Raw genomic sequence first — 20,871 nt, forward strand, 5'->3', positions numbered from 1 at the left:
GCCAAGGATTATGTGGAGTAAATAAACTGAAAATCTATGGTTTGTGAGGCTTAGATGCCAGCAAATGTCACATTATGTGGAGTATAAAATGAACACATTTCACAACCCAAAGGCTTCCTCCCTCTGTAAAGTTACTTGTAGTTGTCACATAGAGATGTCACCTATTTTCTGGGTCAGATTGTTCATGTTCAGTAAGGGAAGAAAAGATCTAGACAGCTGTACAAGATTTCTTATACCTGCTTTGTCTCAGCATCTTGATTACCTGTATCTTTGAAATTATCAGTAAAACTTGATACTGGATAAGATCTGTTTTGTATGAATCTGATCTAAGAATGCAAACCTTCATGTTGGTTCAGCCTAGAAGAACAAATTACCATATGTTTTGTGTGTTTGGGGGTTCCCAAGACCATCCTCAGTTTCAGTGATTTGCTAGAAGGGCTCTCAGTACTCAGAAATGTTATACTCACAGTTGTGATTTAGTACAGTGAAATAGAGGCTAAAACCAGCTATAGAAAAAGGCACATAGGGCATGGTCCAGGAGAGCCAGGTACAAACTTTCAGTTGTCCTCTCCCAGTGGAGTCATGTGGAAAGTGCTTAATTCTCCCAGCAATGATGAAAGACAGCATGCAGGGAGTATTACCAACCAGGGAAGAAAGTTCACCCAAGCCTTGGTGTCTAGGGATATTATTGAGGGTTATCACGTAGGCATGGCTGACCACCTGCATGGCTGACCTTCAGTTTCCATCCTCTCCAGGGGTCAAGCTGGTAACAACGGACCCAAGGCTTCAACCATAAATCACATAGTTAGCATAAACTATATGATGTTGTCCAAGGATTCAGGTAAACAAACACATTCTGTCCAGGCAGGATAGTCCAAGGGTTTAGAGGTTATTCCTAGGATATAAGCAAGAACCAAATCTTTCTTTGGAATATGCAAAATTTGGGCAATACAGATCTGCTGAGTGAATCTTTTACTGTACAACCTGTATATAATATAATCAAAATTTCTTATGTATTAAACTAGTCTGATAAAGACAAATTGGTAGGAAGGTAGATAGATAGATAGGGTGATAGATGGGGAAATAGAGAGAGAGAGGAAAAGTAGGAGTCTAAAATCAACAGAACAGACCATCAATAAAGCAATTCCTAAATATTCTAGGAGAAGGAAAATGATCTCGGAAGGTTTGAGATATAAGAAGAAATGAAGAGAAAAAGTGATATCTATGCAGGTAGATTTAAACAAGTGACTGTAGGAAATAAATGTTTCGGAGTTTAAAAAAGTGAGTGACAATCAAAATACGTGAGAATAATAGTTTTATCAGTTTGGGTAATAGGAATTTACGTGTTCTAACCTCCCTTTTTTGTGGAAGGAAGAAAGTAAAACTGTTGATCAGCCTTTATTTTTTAAAATGCCTGTGTTTAAATTTCCAAGCATCTCAACTAAAATGGGCCCCAATAAAAAGGAATCAATGAATTTAAAAGAAACAAGAAAAAGAACAAAGAAAACGTAGATCTCTCACATTCTCTTATTCTCCCTCTTTCTCTTTGGACTGCAGATGCACAAAATTGGACCAATTATTCTTCTTGGTTTATAGCACATTATTCTCATCATAGGCCCATGAATACCTCACTTTTAATGAATCACTTAGTCATTTTAAGACTATTAATACACTTCTGCAAAGCTACCACTTATAAATGCATACATACATACATACGTACCTGGGATATACACAACAATGCATGGAGAATGATATGATCTTCACCTCATCTCCATTCCATCTTCCTCAAACAAGAGAAATATTTCCTTGAATTTTTTTGTTAACATTCCCTTGTGTTCTTTCCTATTTTGCCTTAATATGGCTTAACAGAATCTAATTAATGCGTTCTTTTTTATGCTATAGAACATAATCCCTTTACAAAAAGGAAATGTGTCAGTCTTGTTAACTGTAGATTCAGTAGCACCCAGAGCAACGTGAGATATATCGTAGGAATTTAAAATAATTTTTTGTTGAATAAATGTATACTTCTTTTTTAAATTGCCAACACTCAACACAATGCTTATTAGGCACACCATGAATGTTTGCTAAAATAAACATACATGCATGCATTAAAAAGATGTTTCTCAGAGTAGATTAAAACTCCTAGGTGGCAGTGACCAAATACTATATCTTTATGTTGCTGTATCATATTACCTAGATCAATTCTTTACACAGAGTAGTTGCTGAATAATGAAAATAATTGAAAGAATTTTTTTTTCAAAAATCATAGTTACATGCATTTTAAAAACATCAAATATTTTAAAAATATACACAAAGAAGTGGTCTATTCAGAGCACTGTTTACAGATATATTTCATTGTAAATTGCTCTCTTTTCCTTTTCAGTCTCCAGTAAGGGGCAATTAGGTCTTTCCATCTTCCTAAACCTTCCAAAGCAAATGGTATAGCTTTGGAAAAAAGCAGCTGGTATAGCTGCAAAAAGATAACTTTTTATTCTATTATTTATCTTAGCTATACACAGATATTCTTGTACGATTGCTAGCTAACCCATGCAGAAGTCATTTTCATCTGTTTACCTCTAGAGTACTTATTATTACTGAATCTAAAATAAATATATGCTACTTACATTTTGCAGATAGAATCTCTGGGAAATATCTGATGATACATATAATGTTGTCTTCTCTTAGAAGGAAGCTATGTAACTTGCCCAATTGGTATACATTGATATACAGCCACATTTTTTAAAGAAAAATTAAGAAGCTTTGTCCTGTGAATGAATGAAAAATGTAATCTCAGCAGCCTATAAATGTAAGCTACTGCTTGTAGAACGTGAGGCATACCAAAGGCTAAGTATTAGACCTCAGGAGATTTTAGGAAGCATGTGTACTATACATAGAGAAGGATTATAGCAAAGCAGGTGATTGCCCATGTTCTTCTACAGTCAGCAGATATAATCCATTGATCCAATGACTTTTTCACTGCTAATCAACACTTTCATATCACATTACCCTCATTACCCAGCTTAAGTTTCATGGTCCTTCATTATCATTATTATTCTGCATAAAACCTCAACTGCCTTACCTCTTTCTTGATTTGTGATACTTGTTTGGCAAGCCCCACCCTGTTTTGAAGCCATTTCTCTGCCTGTTACACAGATCTACTACTAATCCTTGCTTGAGAAAAACACACAGCTGCTAACTTCATCTCACATTAAATTCAGTCTCTATAGCCCAAATGTGACCCTAAGGATGCCCAGTAATTTCATCTCATTTCCATGACACTCTCCCAATTCAGCTCCAATACATTTACTCTGGCCCGCATCTCCGGCTGATCTCCTTGCTTTCTATTTCACAGAGGAAATAGAGGCAATCAGAGGATTATTTTCACACTTTCACATCTACCTATCCCTTAGATTTAGTGCAAAATACTACTCTGAGTCTTCTTGGAATGATTCTTTTCCTTTAGTGATTATGCTGCTGACCCATAATTCATTCAAGTTCATTAGCTTTAGTTTGTTTTCAGTATTTAGAGGCTCTCTTTTTTTTAATAAGCTTTTTAGTTTGAGACAATTATGGATCCACATGCAGTTGTAAGAAATAATACAGAGACATCCTGTGTCCCTATTACCTGGTTTAACATCTTGCAAATCTATAGTACAATTTCAAAGCCAGAGTATGGATATTAATACAGTTAAGTTTCTTTGATCACAAGGATTCCTGTAAACACCTTCCCCTGATGCATGGCAACCATGACTCTATTCTCCGTTTCACTCAGCATAACTACCTAGTGATTCATACAAGTTGTGTATGTATAATAGTTTGTTCCTTTTTACTGCTGAGTAGAATTCCATGGTATAGATGTAATACAATTTTTCAATTATTAATTATATTATTTTAGCATGGTAATATCCAAAATGATATAAACAATAAGTACTAGGCTCAATATACTTTTAAAAGGGAGAAATCTGAATAGATATTTTAACATTTTTAAAATGTACAGCAACTTTAGATTTACAGAAGAATTAATAATATAGTACAGAGAATCACCATATATAACATATCCAGTATCCTCTATTATTAACATTTTACGTTAATTAGTATGGTACATTTGTGACAAAGAACCAATATTGATACATTACTATTAACTAAAGACTGTCGTTTATTCAGATTTCTTTAGTTTTTATATAATGTTCTTTTACTGCTCCAGGATTTCATCTGGGATACCACATTACATTTGGTTGTAATATTTCCTGAGGTTCCTCTGAACTATGACAGTTTCTCCAACTTTCCTTGTTTGGATGTTCCTGACAGTTTTGAGGAGAACTGGTCAGATATTTTATATATTTATCTACACATTCATTATTTCATACATTTATTGGTATAATGTATTAATATTATATAAATAAATAATTAGTTTGTATAAATAAATTGATACATTTTATATAAATAAATAGATTTATACATTTGTATTTTGTACATGTATTTATACATTTGTAGAATGTCCCTCAATTGAAATTTGTTGTCTTCCTCATGATTACACTGGGGCTATATGTTTTTAAGAGGAAGAACATAGAGGTAAAGTTTTAGTCTCATCATATCTAACGTACATGCCTATAATATCAATATGTAAGGCATAAAGTCTTCATCTAGGTTCATTTTTTTAAATATGGATGATCAATTGTTTCTACATTGTTGGAAAAAGAACTATCCATTCTCCATTGAAATGTCTTTGTGCCTTTGTTAAAAATCAGTTGAGTATATTTATGTTATTCTTGGCTTCCTATTATGTTTCATTGATCTATGTGCCTGTTGTTTCATCAATACCACCCTGTCTTGATTATCTTAACTTTACGGTAAGTCTTGAATAAGGTAGTGTGGTTCTTTCAACTTGTTGTTGTCATTCTCCTCCTCTTCATCCTCCTCTTCCTCCTCCTTCTTCTTCCCTATCAACATTTTCTTGGATATTATATGTGCTTTGCCTTTCCATATAAACTTTAGAATAGGTAGGTTGACATCTATAAAAAAGCTTGCTGGGCTTCTGATTGGGATTATATCAGATCTATATAGATCATGTTAGGTATAATTCAGATCTTAACAATATTGAGTCTTCTAATCAATGAACACAAAATATCTCCCATTTATTGAGATCTTGTTTGATTTTTTTCATCTCTTTTATAGTTATCTTCATACAGATCTGTACATATAAGATTTATACTCAAGTATCCACATTTTTGGTGCTATTTAAATAGCAGTTCCAAAATAACATCAAATTCAAAAATTGTTATTGCTCATATATATAAAAGCAATTAACTTGTCTATCAACCTTGTATCCTGTGATGTTGTTCCACTTGCTTGTTAGTGTCAAGCTGTCTTTTTTAGTAGATTGTTTAGGATTTTTTACATAGTATGCTTAGGATTTTCTACATAGAAAATTATGTCATCTCTGAATAAAAATAGTTTTCTTTCTTTCCAATCTGTATGCTTTTTATTTATTTTTCTTGTTAGAAAGAACATACTTTGTTCACAGTCTTTAGAGAGTAAGTATTTATCATACTATAAGGTATGATATTAGCTGGAGGATTTTCATATATACTATTTATTAGATTAAGGAAATTTCTTGCTAGTCTTCATATTTTGTGTTTTTATCATGAATGTATCTTGAATTTTGTTAGATATTTTTCCTGCATCTATTGATATGATAATACATTTTTTCTTATTCAGTCTGTTAGTATGATGAAATGCATTGACTGATTTTGAATGTTGAACCAGCCTTGAATTCCTTTATGAAGCCCAATTAATCATCATGTATTTTTGCTTGTATATATTCTGAATTGATTTGCTAATATTTATTATTTTTTGCAGTTATGGTCATGAGAGATATTGATCTATAATTTTTTTTCATATAAAGTCTTTATGTGGTTTTCATATTAGAGTAATGTTGGCCTCATACAGTTGTTTCCTCTACTTCTATTATCTGGAAAACATTGTGGAAAATAATTTTTTCATTCTTAAAATTTTGGTTGAATTTACCAGTGAACCATCTGGGCCTAAGCTTTCTTGTTTAGAAGATTATTAATTATTGATTAAATTTTATTAATAGATATAAGATTGTTCAGATTACCTATTTTTCTTGCATTAGTTTTGGTAGTTTGTATCTTTTAAAGAATTTGTCTGTTTCATCTAAATTATCAAAAATTTAGACAAAATTTTAGAGTTGTTTGTATTATTCCTTTTAATATCTGTGGAATCAGTAATGATGACCCCTCTTTCATTTCTGGTATTATTAATCTATATTCTCTCTTTTTTGCTTGACTAGCCTGGATAAAATTTTATCAATTTTGTTTATCTTTTCAGAGAACCAACTTTTGGTTTAGTTTATTTTCTCTTTCTTAGCTGTTTTCTTGTTTTCAACTTTGTTGATATCTACTCTAGTTTTGTTATTTTTCATTCTTCCTTTCACACTGCTTATATTTCTATTCTTTCTATATTTTCCTAAGGTGGATGCTTAGGTTAGTAATTTTAGGTCTTCCTTGTTTTATAACCTATAATTTAATGCTATGAATATCCCTCTATACCTTGCTTTAGTTGTAGCCAAAAAAAATGATAAGTTCATTTTCATATTCATTTAATTCATAATATTTAAAATTTCTTTCAAGACTTCTTTGAACTGTGGTCATATGGAAATATGTTGTTTGATGTCTAACTATTCGGGGATTTTTCAGCTTTCTATTGTTCATTTCTAGTTTAATTCCATTTTAATCTGAGAATATACTTTTTGTGATTTTTAGTCTTATAATTTTGTCAAGCTGTGTTTCATGGTACAGAATATAGCCTATCTTGGTAAATGTTCCCTGTGAGCTTAACAAGAATGTGGAGTCTTCTGCTGTTGGATTCAGTGTATAAATATCAGTTACATTAGGTTGATGATAGTGCTGTTCAGGACTTGTAAATCTTTATTGATTTTCTGCCTGCTTGCTCTACCCATTACTGATAAAGGAGTAGTGAAGTGTTCAAGTATAATAGTATATTTGTCTGTTTCTTCTCATCCTCCTTGTGAGCCACAAGGAATCCTTGGATTCTTGCATCCTCACAGTGGGGAGTCGGTGGGATATCTAGAAGGAAACAGTTGGGACGCCCTTAAGACTGTGATCTCCAGGATTTTCTCACCCTCATGTGAATCCACTCTCAGCTTCCAGCAATTCATCAAAATTACCATTAAATGTTTTTGCCAATTTGTATCTCCAGCAGCTTCTACTCTAGATAAGCAGATCTTGGTTTCTGTGTCTCTGTGTATGTGCCTTTTTCTCCAGATTTTCAGGTGATGGTTTGCTCTTAGACATCAGTTCTCTTTAGGTTTCAAGAAAAGTCATTGATTTTCAGTTTTTCCAGCCTTTTCAAATTGTAATGATAGGAATGATGAATTCCAAGCTCTTTATATGTTAGATGTGAAACTAGAACTAAATATACTTTTATATGAGCTTCCCAATAGTTTTAGTATTGTACAAGGTACCTGTATCAGTTCAAAGACTTACAGTAAGTTTTACCAATACGCATGTCCTACAAGAGGCTTTGTGCTTGCCTCCAGCAACTTTCTATAACCAGAGAGAGAACGAATACGAGAAAGAAGAAAGAGAGAGAAAGAGCGATTAAAAAAAAGCATTGATATGAGATTTCAATGTTTGCTATTTATGGTTGAGAATAATGTTAAATATTTCTTTTTAGAATTATAAAATTTTATGATTGAAAAGTGACTCAAAGATAACCTAATCAACTGCCCTCTTTTACAAATATGTAAACTTGAACCTAATGATGTTTTAGTATAATCCACATTATCTTGGAAAATAATTTATTAAATTAATTCTGGTGACAATTAAGTAACATACCTGTAGACAATGAACAGATATATTTCCCCCAATTTTTCCTTTACAACAAGAGCCAACCACCACACTTTAAACTCTGTAGAAAAAAAAAATTTTATGTCATCATTATTATGACATGTTTTTCAAGCAGCATTTCAAGTAGTATAATTAATCAGAAGCCACACATACATAAAATGGTTAACAATGGCAGCTTTAGCATTCTTAAGTAAGCATGTGGGGAGATCATAAGAAATTTTAGAATGTTTTGGGTTTTGAAATCTTGTTACACTTAGTCTCCAGCTGTGCCTTACAAGTACCTGCTTTTCATAGTGAGTTTTACACAGCAGGAAAGCTAGCCAAGGAAGGATTTAATAAGCAAAACTGACCTAGCATTTAAGAATGCTATGTTCTGCAAGCATTACAATTACTGCTTCTACCCTAGGTTTTCAGTTTAGTCTCATATTTTTAAACATTTGTTAAATGACAATTGAGCCTTTGATGACTGATTTTCAACCAATCAGAAAGTACACAACTTTGCCTTTAAGCCAAGACTTTCTCCACACCATGCTCAGCCATTTGCCTTAGGTGAGAGTACAAATGATACACATTCACATTAATATACACTGTGACAAGTGGCTTTGAGAATTAGCAATTTTATTTCTTGTTATGCCTAGCAGTTTATTTTATAATTACAAATACATAGCTTTCTTTGATCTGCCCTCTAATATGTTTGAAAGGATTTATGTGTAGAAAAAGAATAATAACTGCCATCTCTATGCCTACAAAATACACTAGGAAAAAATTTCTTAGTGTGATGCATCTTATGTTACAAATAATAGAACAATTTATAGCTTCTGGGAAATGTAGAAATCTGCTATTTTTGAAATCTAGAAATTTTTGTTTTTTAAATGGTAACACTTAAGAGAAATTATATACATGAAATGTCAAAGTCAAATGAAACTTATCTTTAAAAAAAAAGGAGACGTCAATAAAGATTGTTTACCCATGCTATACTTTCAAAGAAGAGTATGGAATTCTGAGCTGAAAAATAAAACACTCTTCCAATTAGAGAACAATGAAAAAACAATAAAAGTCATGAAAAATGCACATAAAAGTTCAAAGTCTCTAAGTAAACAAAGAAACAAACAACATGACCACCTATTGTCATGAATATTAGAAAGAAATTTAAATCTCATTGAGTTCAACTGCAAATCTACTAGATTTCTTGCTGTGATATCTCTGCCAGTTGGAGGTCCAGTCTCCCTATATAAATAACTTCTTTAATGGGAATCTCACCACTAATTAACCAATTTTTTAAAAAGTCAGTAGAGACTCTGAAGCATCCTGCTGAAATTGAGGTGTATTTTGACAAACCAGTCTTTAGATTTCCCAGGAAATTACTCCTAAAAGCAGAAAAGTTAGATTGAGTATCACTGGGGGTTCTGTATGCATCATAAAACCATCCTTTTACACTCCCAAGTAGTCCCTGAGATCCTCAGGTTTATCTTTAAATTTTAAGGGCATTTTGCATTCTATCACAGAATGTAAACATATTTGGTTTTATATCAGTCTCTTAATGGGTGATATTCATCTATCAAATTAAAACAAAAAACTGTACTGCGTTCAAGAACACCAGCCCACATTGTTTGGTTCTATTTTCTGGAAAATTCTCTCCTTTGTCTCTTTATCAGAGTGTACTCAGAAATAGGCTCCCACAATAATGTGGACTTAAAGGGTAAAACATTTTTAAACATAAGTATTTTCCAGTTGAGAGAAATTAAAATAAATTCTATGTTAAACCAAAAAAAGAGGCAGGGAAATATTATATATCTCTAAAAAACAAGACAAAGGAGTTTGTAAAATATAACAGCAGGAATAGGAAAAAACATTTTCCTAATGACAAAAAAATTAAAAATTAAAAAAAAAAAGGAAAAAATTTCAACTGAGTCAAGAGGGATTCTTTGAAGAAACAGACAAAACACTACATATCTTAATTAAGAGAAAAAATGGAAGTAAAGTATTTTAGCCGAAGTAGAATATTATCCTAATCATAATAGAATATTATATATTCTTCTCCCTAATTCATTTGAAATTCTAAATAAACTGGACTGCTTTTTACAAAAATACAATTAAAGTTAAAAATTAGAAATCCTTAACAGAACAATAACCCGAAAAAATAAAGAAAAAAGTGTTATCAAATTATCATAAAAATAAATGCTGGGTCCAGAGATATTCACCAAGGATTTTCTTTAAATATTAAGAAACAGAAATTTTCTATAATATTTCAACTACTATAGAACACTGAGATGGAATTGAGTTTTCATGAATTTCCAGCAAGTATTTCTCTGATATCCAAATTTGAAAAAGATGGTAAACACACAAACACACACATCCCTTACTTTTCTTCAGTTACTACTAGTTCCTTTGAACAACCTGTAATTTCAACTACCTATACTCCCCAGTCAGAATCTGATTAACTTTGAACAGTGAGAACAAGGGACATTATTAGCATCACAGAGGTTTATTTACAAAAGAGAGGCTTCCCACATGGACAACATTTCGTAAAGTTCTCATGTTGATTAGCAAAAAAAGTTTATTCATTTGTATCCCAAGAAGGAGCAGAACAAATATGCTATGTAAAGAAACTTTGTTATAATAGAGAAGAGTACTTCAATCCTGCATCAGTTATTACGTACTTAGTTCTAACAGTTTTTTGGTGGAGTCATTTGGGTTTTCTATATGTAACCTGTCCCCTGCAGAGACAATTTCACTTCTTCCTTTTCAACTTGGATGCCTTTTATTTCTTTTTCTGTTCTAATTGCTTTGGCTAGGCCTTCTAGTACTCTTTGAATAGAAATGGCATGAATGGATATTCTTCTCTTATTCCTGATCTTAGAGGAAAATCTGTCAGCTTTTCCACTGTTGAATATGATGTTAGCTCAAGGCTTGTCATATATCACCTTTATTATGTTGAGGTACATTCCATCTATAACTAATTTGTTGAGTTTTTATTATGAAACGTTGTTGAATATTGTCAAATACTTTTTTGTATCTATTGAAATGATCATATGATTTTTATCTTTCATTCTGTTAATGTGATATATCACATTTATTGTTATGCATATGTTGAACCATCCTTGCATCCCAGGTATGAATCCTACTTGATCATGGTGTATGATCCTTTTAATGTGGTGCTGAATTTGGTTTACTATTATATTGTAGAGAATTTTTGCATCTATATACATCAGGGATATTGGCCTGTAATTTTCTTTTCTTGCAGTGTTCTTACCTGGCTTTGGTATCAGGGTAATGCTGGCCTAGTATTCGAAGTGTTTTTTCCTCTTCAGTTTCTTGGAAGACTTTGAGAAGGATTGGTACTAATTCTTTAAATGTTTGATGGAATTCACCAGTGAAGAAATCTGGACATGGATTTTCTTTGTTGGGAGATTTTTGATTACTGATTCAATCGCCTTACTTGGTTCAGAATTTGTATTTGTTCATGATTCAGTATTGATAGGTTGTATGCTTCTAAGAAACTTTTATTTCTTCTAGGTTATCTATTTCTTTTGCATGTAATTGTTTTTAGAAGTTTCTTACCATCCTTAGTATTTTGTGTTGTCAGTAGTAATGTCTCCTCTTTCATTTCTTTCATTTCATTCTATTTGAGTCTTCTCTCTCTTCTTTTTTCTTAGTTTAGTTAAAGATGCGTCAACTTGTTTATCTTTTCAAAAAACTAGCTCTTAGTTTTATTTATCATTTCTATTTGTCTTTCTGGTCTCTGTTTCATTTACTTCCACTCTAATATTCGTTATTTTGTTTCTTCTGCTAACTCTACAGTTAGTTTCTTCTTCTTTTCCTAATTTCTTAAGGTGTAAAGTTAGGCTGTTTATTTGAGATTTCTTTTTACTTAATGTAGGGATTTTTTTTTTATACAGCAGGTTCTTATTAGTCATCCATTTTATAAACATCAGTGTATACATGTCAATCCCAATCTCCCAATTCATCACACACACACACACACACACACACACACACACACACACACACCCTGCTTTCTCCCCTTGGTGTCCATACGTTTGTTCTCTACATCTGTGTCTCAATTTCTGCCCTGCAAACTGGTTCATCTGTACCATTTTTCTGGGTTCCACATATATGCATTAATATACAATATTTGTTCTTCTTTTTCTGACTTACTTCACTCTGTATGACAGTCTCTAGATCCATCCACGTCTCTACAAATGACCCAATTTCATTCCTTTTATGGCTGAGTAATACTCCATTGCATATATGTACCACATCTTCTTTATCCATTCATCTGTAGATGGGCATGTAGGTTGCTTCCATGACCTGGCTATTGTAAATAGTGCTGCATTGAACATTGGGGTGCATATGTCTTTTTGAATTATGGTTTTCTCTGGGTATATGCCCAGTAGTGGGATTGCTGGGTCATATGGTAATTCTATTTTTAGTTTTTTAAGGAACCTCCATACTGTTATCCATAGTGGCTGTATCAATTTACATTCCCACCAGCAGTGCAAGAGGGTTCCCTTTTCTCCACACCCTCTCCAGCATTTGTTGTTTGTAGATTTTCTGATGATGCCCATTCTAACTGGTGTGAGGTGATACCTCATTGAAGTTTTGATTTGCATTTCTCTAATAATTAGTTGAGCAGCTTTTCATGTACTTCTTGGCCATCTGTATGTCTTCTTTGGAAAAAAGTCTATTTAGGTCTTCTGCCCATTTTTGGATTGGGCTGTTTTTTTTTTTTTTTTTTTTTAACATCTTTATTGAAGTATAATTGCCTTACAATAGTGTGTTAGCTTCTGCTTTATAACAAAGTGAATCAGTTATACATATACAATATGTTCCCATTTCTCTTCCCTCTTGCATCTCCCTCCCTCCCACCCTCCCCATCCCACCCCTCTAGGTGGTCACAAAGCACCGAGCTGATCTCCCTGTGCTATGCGGCTGCTTCCCACTAGTTATCTATTTTATATTTGGTAGTGTATATATGTCCATGACACTCTCTTACCCTGTCACATCACACCCCACCCCCTCCCCATATCCTCAAGTCCATTCTCTAGTAGGTCTGTGTCTTTATTCCCGTCCTGCCACTAGGTTCTTCATGGCCTTTTTTTTTTTTTTCCCTTAGATTCCGTATATATGTGTTAGCATACTGTATTTGTTTTTCTCTTTCTGACTTACTTCACTCTGTATGACAGACTCTAACTCCATCCACCTCCTTACAAATACCTCCATTTCATTTCTTTTTATGGCTGAGTAATATTCCATTGTATATATGTGCCACATCTTCTTTATCCACTCATCTGTCGATGGACATTTAGGTTGCTTCCATGTCCTAGCTATTGTAAATAGAGCTGCAATGAACATTTTGGTACATGACTCTTTTTGACCTATGGTTTTCTCAGGGTATATGCCCAGTAGTGGGATTGCTGGGTCGTATGGTAGTTCTATTTGTAGTTTTTTAAGGAACCTCCATACTGTTCTCCATAGTGGCTGTATCAATTTACATTCCCACCAACAGTGCAAGAGTGTTCCCTTTCCTCCACACCCTCTCCAGCATTTATTATTTCTAGATTTTTTGATGATGGCCATTCTGACCGGTGTGAGATGATATCTCATTGTAGTTTTGATTTGCATTTCTCTAATGATTAATGATGTTGAGCATTCTTTCATGTGTCTGTAGGCCATCTGTATATCTTCTTTGGAGAAATGTCTATTTAGATCTTCTGCCCATTTTTGACTTGGGTTGTTCGTTTTTTTGTTATTGAGCTGCATGAGCTGCTTGTAAATCTTGGAGATTAATCCTTTGTCAGTTGCTTCATTTGCAAATATTGTCTCCCATTCTCAGGGTTGTCTTTTGGTCTTGTTTATGGTTTCCTTTGCTGTGCAAAAGCTTTTAAGTTTCATTAGGTCCCATTTGTTTATTTGTGTTCTTATTTCCATTTCTCTGGGAGCTGGGTCAAAAAAGAATCTTGCTGTGATGTATGTCATAGAGTGTTCTGCCTATGTTTTCCTCTAAGAGTTTGATAGTGTCTGCCCTTACACTTAGGTCTTTAATCCATTTTGAGTTTATTTTTGAGCATGGTGTCAGGGAGTGTTCTAATTTCATACTTTTACATGTTCCTGTCCAATTTTCCCAGCACCACTTATTGAAGAGGCTGTCTTTTCTCCACTGTATATGCTTGCCTCCTTTATCAAAGATAAGTTGACCATATGTGTGTGGGTTTATCTCTGGGCTTTCTATCCTGTTCCATTGATCTATATTTCTGTTTTTGTGCCAGTACCAAACTGTCTTGATTACTGAAGCTTTGTAATATAGTCTGAAGTCAGGGAGCCTGATTCCCCCAGCTCCATTTTTCGTTCTGAAGATTGCTTTGGCTATTCGGGGTCTTTTGTGTTTCCATACAAATTGTGAAATTTTTTGTTCTAGTTCTGTGAAAAATGCCATTGGTAGTTTGATAGGGATTGCATTGAATCTGTAGATTGCTTTGGGTAGTAGAGTCATTTTCACAATGTTGATTCTTCCAATCCAGGAACATGGTATATCTCTCCATCTATTTGTATCATCTTTCATTTCTTTCATCAGTGTCTTATAATTTTCTGCATACAGGTCTTTTGTCTCCTTAGGTAGGTTTATTCCTAGATATTTTATTCTTTTTGTTGCAATGGTAAATGGGAGTGTTTTCTTAATTTCACTTTCAGATTTTTCGTCATTAGTGTATAGAAATGCAAGAGATTTCTGTGCATTAATTTTGTATCCTGCTACTTTACCAAATTCATTGATTAGCTCTAGGAGTTTTCTGGTAGTATCTTTAGGATGCTCTATGTATAGTATCATGTCATCTGCAAATAGTGAGAGCTTTACTTCTTCTTTTCCGATTTGGATTCCTTTTATTTCTTTGTCTTCTCTGATTGCTGTGGCTAACACTTCCAAAACTATGTTGAATAATAGTGGTGAGAGTGGGCAACCTTGTCTTGTTCCTGATCTTAGTGGAAATGGTTTCAGTTTTTCACCATTGAGGACAATGTTGGCTGTGGGTTTGTCATATATGGCCTTTATTATGTTGAGGAAAGTTCCCTCTATGCCTACTTTCTGCAGGGCTTTTATCATAAATGGGTGTTGAATTTTGTCGAAAGCTTTCTCTGCATCTATTGAGATGATCATATGGTTTTTCTCCTTCAATTTGTTAATATGGTGTATCACATTGATTGATTTGCGTATATTGAAGAATCCTTGCATTCCTGGGATAAACCCCACTTGATCATGGTGTATGATCCTTTTAATGTGCTGTTGGATTCTGTTTGCTAGTATTTTGTTGAGGATTTTTGCATCTATGTTCATCAGTGATATTGGCCTGTAGTTTTCTTTCTTTGTGACATCTTTGTCTGGTTTTGGTATCAGGGTGATGGTGGCCTCGTAGAATGAGTTTGGGAGTGTTCCTCCCTCTGCAATATTTTGGAAGAGTTTGAGAAGGATAGGTGTTAGCTCTTCTCTAAATGTTTGATAGAATTCACCTGTGAAGCCATCTGGTCCTGGGCTTTTGTTTGTTGGAAGGTTTTTAATCACAGTTTCAATTTCAGTGCTTGTGATTGGTCTGTTCATATTTTCTATTTCTTCCTGGTTCAGTCTCGGCAGTTTGTGCATTTCTAAGAATCTGTCCATTTCTTCCAGGTTGTCCATTTTATTGGCATAGAGTTGCTTGTAGTAATCTCTCATGATCGTTTGTATTTCTGCAGTGTCAGTGGTTACTTCTCCTTTTTCATTTCTAATTCTATTGATCTGGGTCTTCTCCCTTTTTTTCTTGATGAGTCTGGCTAATGGTTTATCAATTTTGTTTATCTTCTCAAAGAACCAGCTTTTAGTTTCATTGATTTTTGCTATTGTTTCCTTCATTTCTTTTTCATTTATTTCTGACCTGATCTTTATAATTTCTTTCCTTCTGCTGGCTTTGGGGTTTTTTTGTTCTTCTTTCTCTAATTGCTTTAGGTGCAAGGTTAGGTTGTTTATTCGAGATGTTGCCTGTTTCTTGAGGTAGGCTTGTATTGCTATAAACTTCCCTCTTAGCACTGCTTTTGCTGCGTCCCATCGGTTTTGGGTCGTCGTGTCTCCGTTGTCATTTGTTTCTAGGTATTTTTTGATTTTCCCTTTGATTTCTTCAGTAATCACTTCGTTATTAAGTAATGTATTGTGTAGCCTCCATGTGTTTGTATTTTTTACAGATCTTTTCCTGTAATTGATATCTAGTCTCATAGCATTGTGGTCGGAAAAGATACTTGATACGATTTCAATTTTCTTAAATTTACCAAGGCTTGATTTGTGACCCAAGATATGATCTATCCTGGAGAATGTTCCATGAGCACTTGAGAAAAATGTGTATTCTGTTGTTTTTGGGTGGAATGTCCTATAAATATCAATTAAGTCCATATTGTTTAATGTATCATTTAAAGCTTGTGTTTCCTTATTTATTTTCATTTTGGATGATCTGTCCATTGGTGAAAGTGGGGTGTTAAAGTCCCCTACTATGATTGTGTTGCTGTCAATTTCCCCTTTTATGGCTGTTAGTATTTGCCTTATGTATTGAGGTGCTCCTATGTTGGGTGCATAAATATTTACAATTGTTATACCTTCCTCTTGGATCGATCCCTTGATCATTATATAGTGTCCTTCTTTGTCTCTTGTAATAGTCTTTATTTTAAAGTCTATTTTGTCTGATATGAGAATTGCTACTCCAGCTTTCTTTTGATTTCCATTTGCATGGAATATCTTTTTCCATCCCCTCACTTTCAATCTGTATGTGTCTCTAGGTCTGAAGTGGGTCTCTTGTAGACAGCATATATATGGGTCTTGTTTTTGTATCCATTCAGCCAGCCTGTGTCTTTTGGTGGGAGCATTTAATCCATTTACATTCAAGGTAATTATCGATATGTATGTTCCTATTCCCTTTTTCTTAAATGTATTGGGTTTGTTATTGTAGGTGTTTTCCTTCTCTTGTGTTTCTTGCCTAGAGAAGTTCCTTTAGCATTTGTTGTAAAGCTGGTTTGGTGGTGCTGAACTCTCTCAGCTTTTGCTTGTCTGTAAAGGTTTTAATTTCTCCATCAAATCTGAATGAGATCCTTGCTGGGTAGAGTAATCTTGGTTGTAGGTTTTTCTCCTTCATCACTTTAAGTATATCCTGCCACTCCCTTCTGGTTTGCAGAGTTTCTGCTGATAGATCAGATGTTAACCTTATGGGGATTCCCTTGTGTGTTATTTGTTTTTTTTCCCTTGCTGCCTTTAATATGTTTTCCTTATATTTAATTTTTGACAGTTCGATTAATATGTGTCTTGGCGTGTTCCTCCTTGGGTTTATCCTGTATGGGACTCTCTGTGCTTCCAGGACTTGATTAACTATTTCCTTTCCCATATTAGGGAAGTTTTCAACTATAATCTCTTCAAAAATTTTCTCAGTCCCTTTCTTTTTCTCTTCTTCTTCTGGTACCCCTATAATTCGAATGTTGGAGCGTTTAATGTTGTCCCAGAGGTCCCTGAGACTGTCCTCAGTTCTTTTCATTCTTTTTTCTTTATCCTGCTCTGTAGTAGTTATTTCCACCATTTTATCTTCCAGGTCACTTATCCTTTCTTCTGCCTCAGTTATTCTACTATTGATCCCATCTAGAGTATTTTTAATTTCATTTATTGTGTTCTTCATCATTGCTTGGTTCCTCTTTAGTTCTTCTACATCCTTGTTAAATGTTTCTTGCATTTTGTCTATTCTATTTCCAAGATTTTGGATCATCCTTACTATCATTATTCTGAATTCTTTTTCAGGTAGACTACCTATTTCCTCTTCATTTGTTAAGTCCAGTGTGTTTTGAGCCTGCTCCTTCATCTGCTGTGTGTTTTTCTGTCGTCTCATTTTGCCTATCTTACTGTGTTTGGGGTCTCCTTTTCACAGGCTGCAGGTTCGTAGTTCCCGTTGTTTTTGGTATCTGTCCCCAGTGGCTAAGGTTGGTTCAGTGGGTTGTGTAGGCTTCCTGGTGGAGGGAACTAGTGCCTGAGTTCTGGTGGATGAGGCTAGATCTTGTGTTTCTGGTGGGCATGTCCACGTCTGGTGGTGTATTTTGGGGTATCTGTGGCCTTATTATGATTTTAGGCAGCCTCTCTGCTAATGGATGGGGTTGTGTTCCTGTCTAGCTAGTTGTTTGGCATAGGGTGTCCAGCACTGTAGCTTGCTGGTCGTTGGGTGAAGCTGGGTCTTGATGTTGAGATGGAGATCTCTGGGAGATTTTTGCCGTTTGGTATTACGTGGAGCTGGGAGGTCTCTTGTGGACCAGTGTTCTGAAGTTGGCTCTCCCACCTCAGAGGCATGGCCCTGATGCCTGGCTGGAGCACCAAGAGCCTTTCGTCCACACAGCTCAGAGTAAAAGGGAGAAAAAATAGAAAGAAAGAAAGAAAGAGGCTATAATATAGTGAAGTAAAATAAAGCTATTGTAAAGCAAAGCTATACATACAAAATCTCACCCAGAAGCATATACATATACACTCACAAAAAAAAGGAAAAGGGGAAAAATTAATATCTCCTGCTCCCAGAGTCCACCTCCTGAATTTGGGATGATTCGTTGTCTGTTCAGGTATTCAGCAGATGCAGGCACATCAAGTTGTTTGTGGAGCTTTAATCCGCTGCTTCTGAGGCTGCTGGGAGAGATTTCCCCTTCTCTTCCCTGTTCGCACAGCTCCTGGGGTTCAGCTTTGGATTTGGACCCTCCTCTGCGTGTAGGTCGCCTGAGGGCGTCTGTTCCCCGCCCAGACAGGACGGGGTTAAAGGAGCAGCTGCTTCGGGGGCTCTGGCTCACCCAGGCCGCGGGGAGGGAGGGGTACAGAGGAGGCGGGGCGAGCCTGCAGCGTCAGAGGCCGGCGTGACGTTGCACCAGGCTGAGGCGCACAGTGCGTTCTCCCGGGGATGTTGTCCCCGGATCCCGGGACCCTGGCAGTGGCGGGCTGCACAGGCTACCGGAAGGGGCGGTGTGGAGAGTGACCTGTGCTCACACACAGGCTTTTTGGAGGCGGCAGCAGCAGCCCCAGCATCTCACGCCCGTCTCTGGGGTCCGCGCTGATCGCCGGGGCTCGCGCCCTTCTCTGGAGTTCGTTTAGGCGGCGCTCTGAATCCCCTCTCCTTGCGCGCAGCGAAACTAAGAGGCAAGAAAAAGTCTCTTGCCTCTTCGGCAGCTGCAGACCTTTTCCCGGTCTCCCTCCCGGCTAGCTGTGGTGCGCCAACCCCTTCAGGCTGTGTTCACGCTGCCAGCCCCAGTCCTCTCCCTGCGATCCGACCGAAGCCGAGCCTCAGCTCCCAGCCCCGCCCGCCCCGGCGGGTGAGCAGACAAGCCTCTCGGGCTGGTGAGCGCTGCTCGGCGCCGAGCCTGTGTGCGGGAGTCTCTCCGTTTTTCCCTCTGCGCCCCTGTTGCTGTGGGATCCGCGCTGATAGCCGCGACTCGCGCCCTTCTCTGGAGTTCGTTTAGGCGGCGCTCTGAATCCCCTCTCCTTGCCCGCCGCGAAACAAAGAGGCAAGAAAAAGTCTCTTGCCTCTTCGGCAGCTGCAGACTTTTTCCCCGGACTCCCTCCCGGCTAGCTGTGGTGCGCCAACCCCTTCAGGCTGTGTTCACGCTGCCAGCCCCAGTCCTCTCCCTGCGATCCGACTGAAGCCGAGCCTCAGCTCCCAGCCCCCGCCCGCCCCGATGGGTGAGCAGACAAGCCTCTCAGGCTGGTGAGTGCTGCTCGGCGCCGAGCCTCTGTGCGGGAACCTCTCCGCTTTGCCCTCCGCACCCCTGTGGCTGCGCTCTCCTCCGTGGCTCCAAAGCTTCCCCCCTCCGCCACCCGCAGTCTCCGCCCGCGAAGGGGCTCCCTAGTGCGTGGAAACCTTTCCTCCTTCACAGCTCCCTCCCACTGGTGCAGGTGCCGTCCCTATTCTTTTGTCTCTGTTATTTCTTTTTTCTTTTGCCCTACCCAAGTACGGGGGGAGTTTCTTGCCTTTTTGGAGGTCGGACGTTTTCTGCCAGCGTTCAGTGGGTGTTCTGTAGGAGCAGTTCCACGTGTAGATGTATTTCTACTGTATCTGTGGGAAGGAAGGTGATCTCTGCGTCTTACTCTTCCGCCATCTTCTCCCCACATCTGTTTTTTTAATATTGAGCTACATGAACTGTTTATATATTTTGGAGATTAATCCTTTGTCCATTGATTCATTTGCAAATATTTTCTCCCATTCTGAGGGTTGTCTTTTCGTCTTCTTTATGGTTCCCTTTGCTATGCAAAAGTTGAAGTTTCATTAGGTCCCATTTGTTTATTTTTGTTTTTATTTCCATTACTCTAGGAGGTGGATCAAAAAAGATCTTGCTGTGATTTATGTCAAAGAGTGTTCTTCCTGTGTTTTCCTCTAAGAGTTTTATAGTGTCTGGTCTTAAATTTAGGCCTCTAATCCTCCAGTAGGCCTGGAGGCTATGTGCTCATGGTCATCAAGTAGTTAATGTCTTCCATTTGGTGGGGGTTTTCACATCTCTAAAACAACTCAGGAAATGTGCATCAAATACTGTTATCTAGGTACTTCAAAGAGATAAAGCAGAGGATATGGGGGAAGGGTCTGTTCCAGGAATGCCCCATAAGGTCCTGCTCATTTACAATAGGACAAAACCTAGATGACCTTGGGTATGGTGATGACTTTTTAAATAAAACACCAAGGGCATAATCCATGAAAGAAAGAATTGGTATGCTGGACTTCATTAAAATTACTGACTTCTGTTCTGCAATAGACAGTATCAAAAGAATGTGAAGACAAACCCATGCAAGGACAATATATTTGCAGATGACACATCTGATAAAAGACTGTTATCCAAAATACACAAAGAGCTCTTAAAACTCAACAATAAGAAAAGAAACAATCCAATTAAAAAACGGGCCAAAGACTTTAACATATACCCAAGGAGAAGATATACAAATGGCAAATAACCACCTGAGAAGATG

Source organism: Balaenoptera acutorostrata, chromosome 2 (genome assembly GCF_949987535.1).
Source record: "Balaenoptera acutorostrata chromosome 2, mBalAcu1.1, whole genome shotgun sequence".
Lineage (NCBI taxonomy): Eukaryota > Metazoa > Chordata > Mammalia > Artiodactyla > Balaenopteridae > Balaenoptera > Balaenoptera acutorostrata.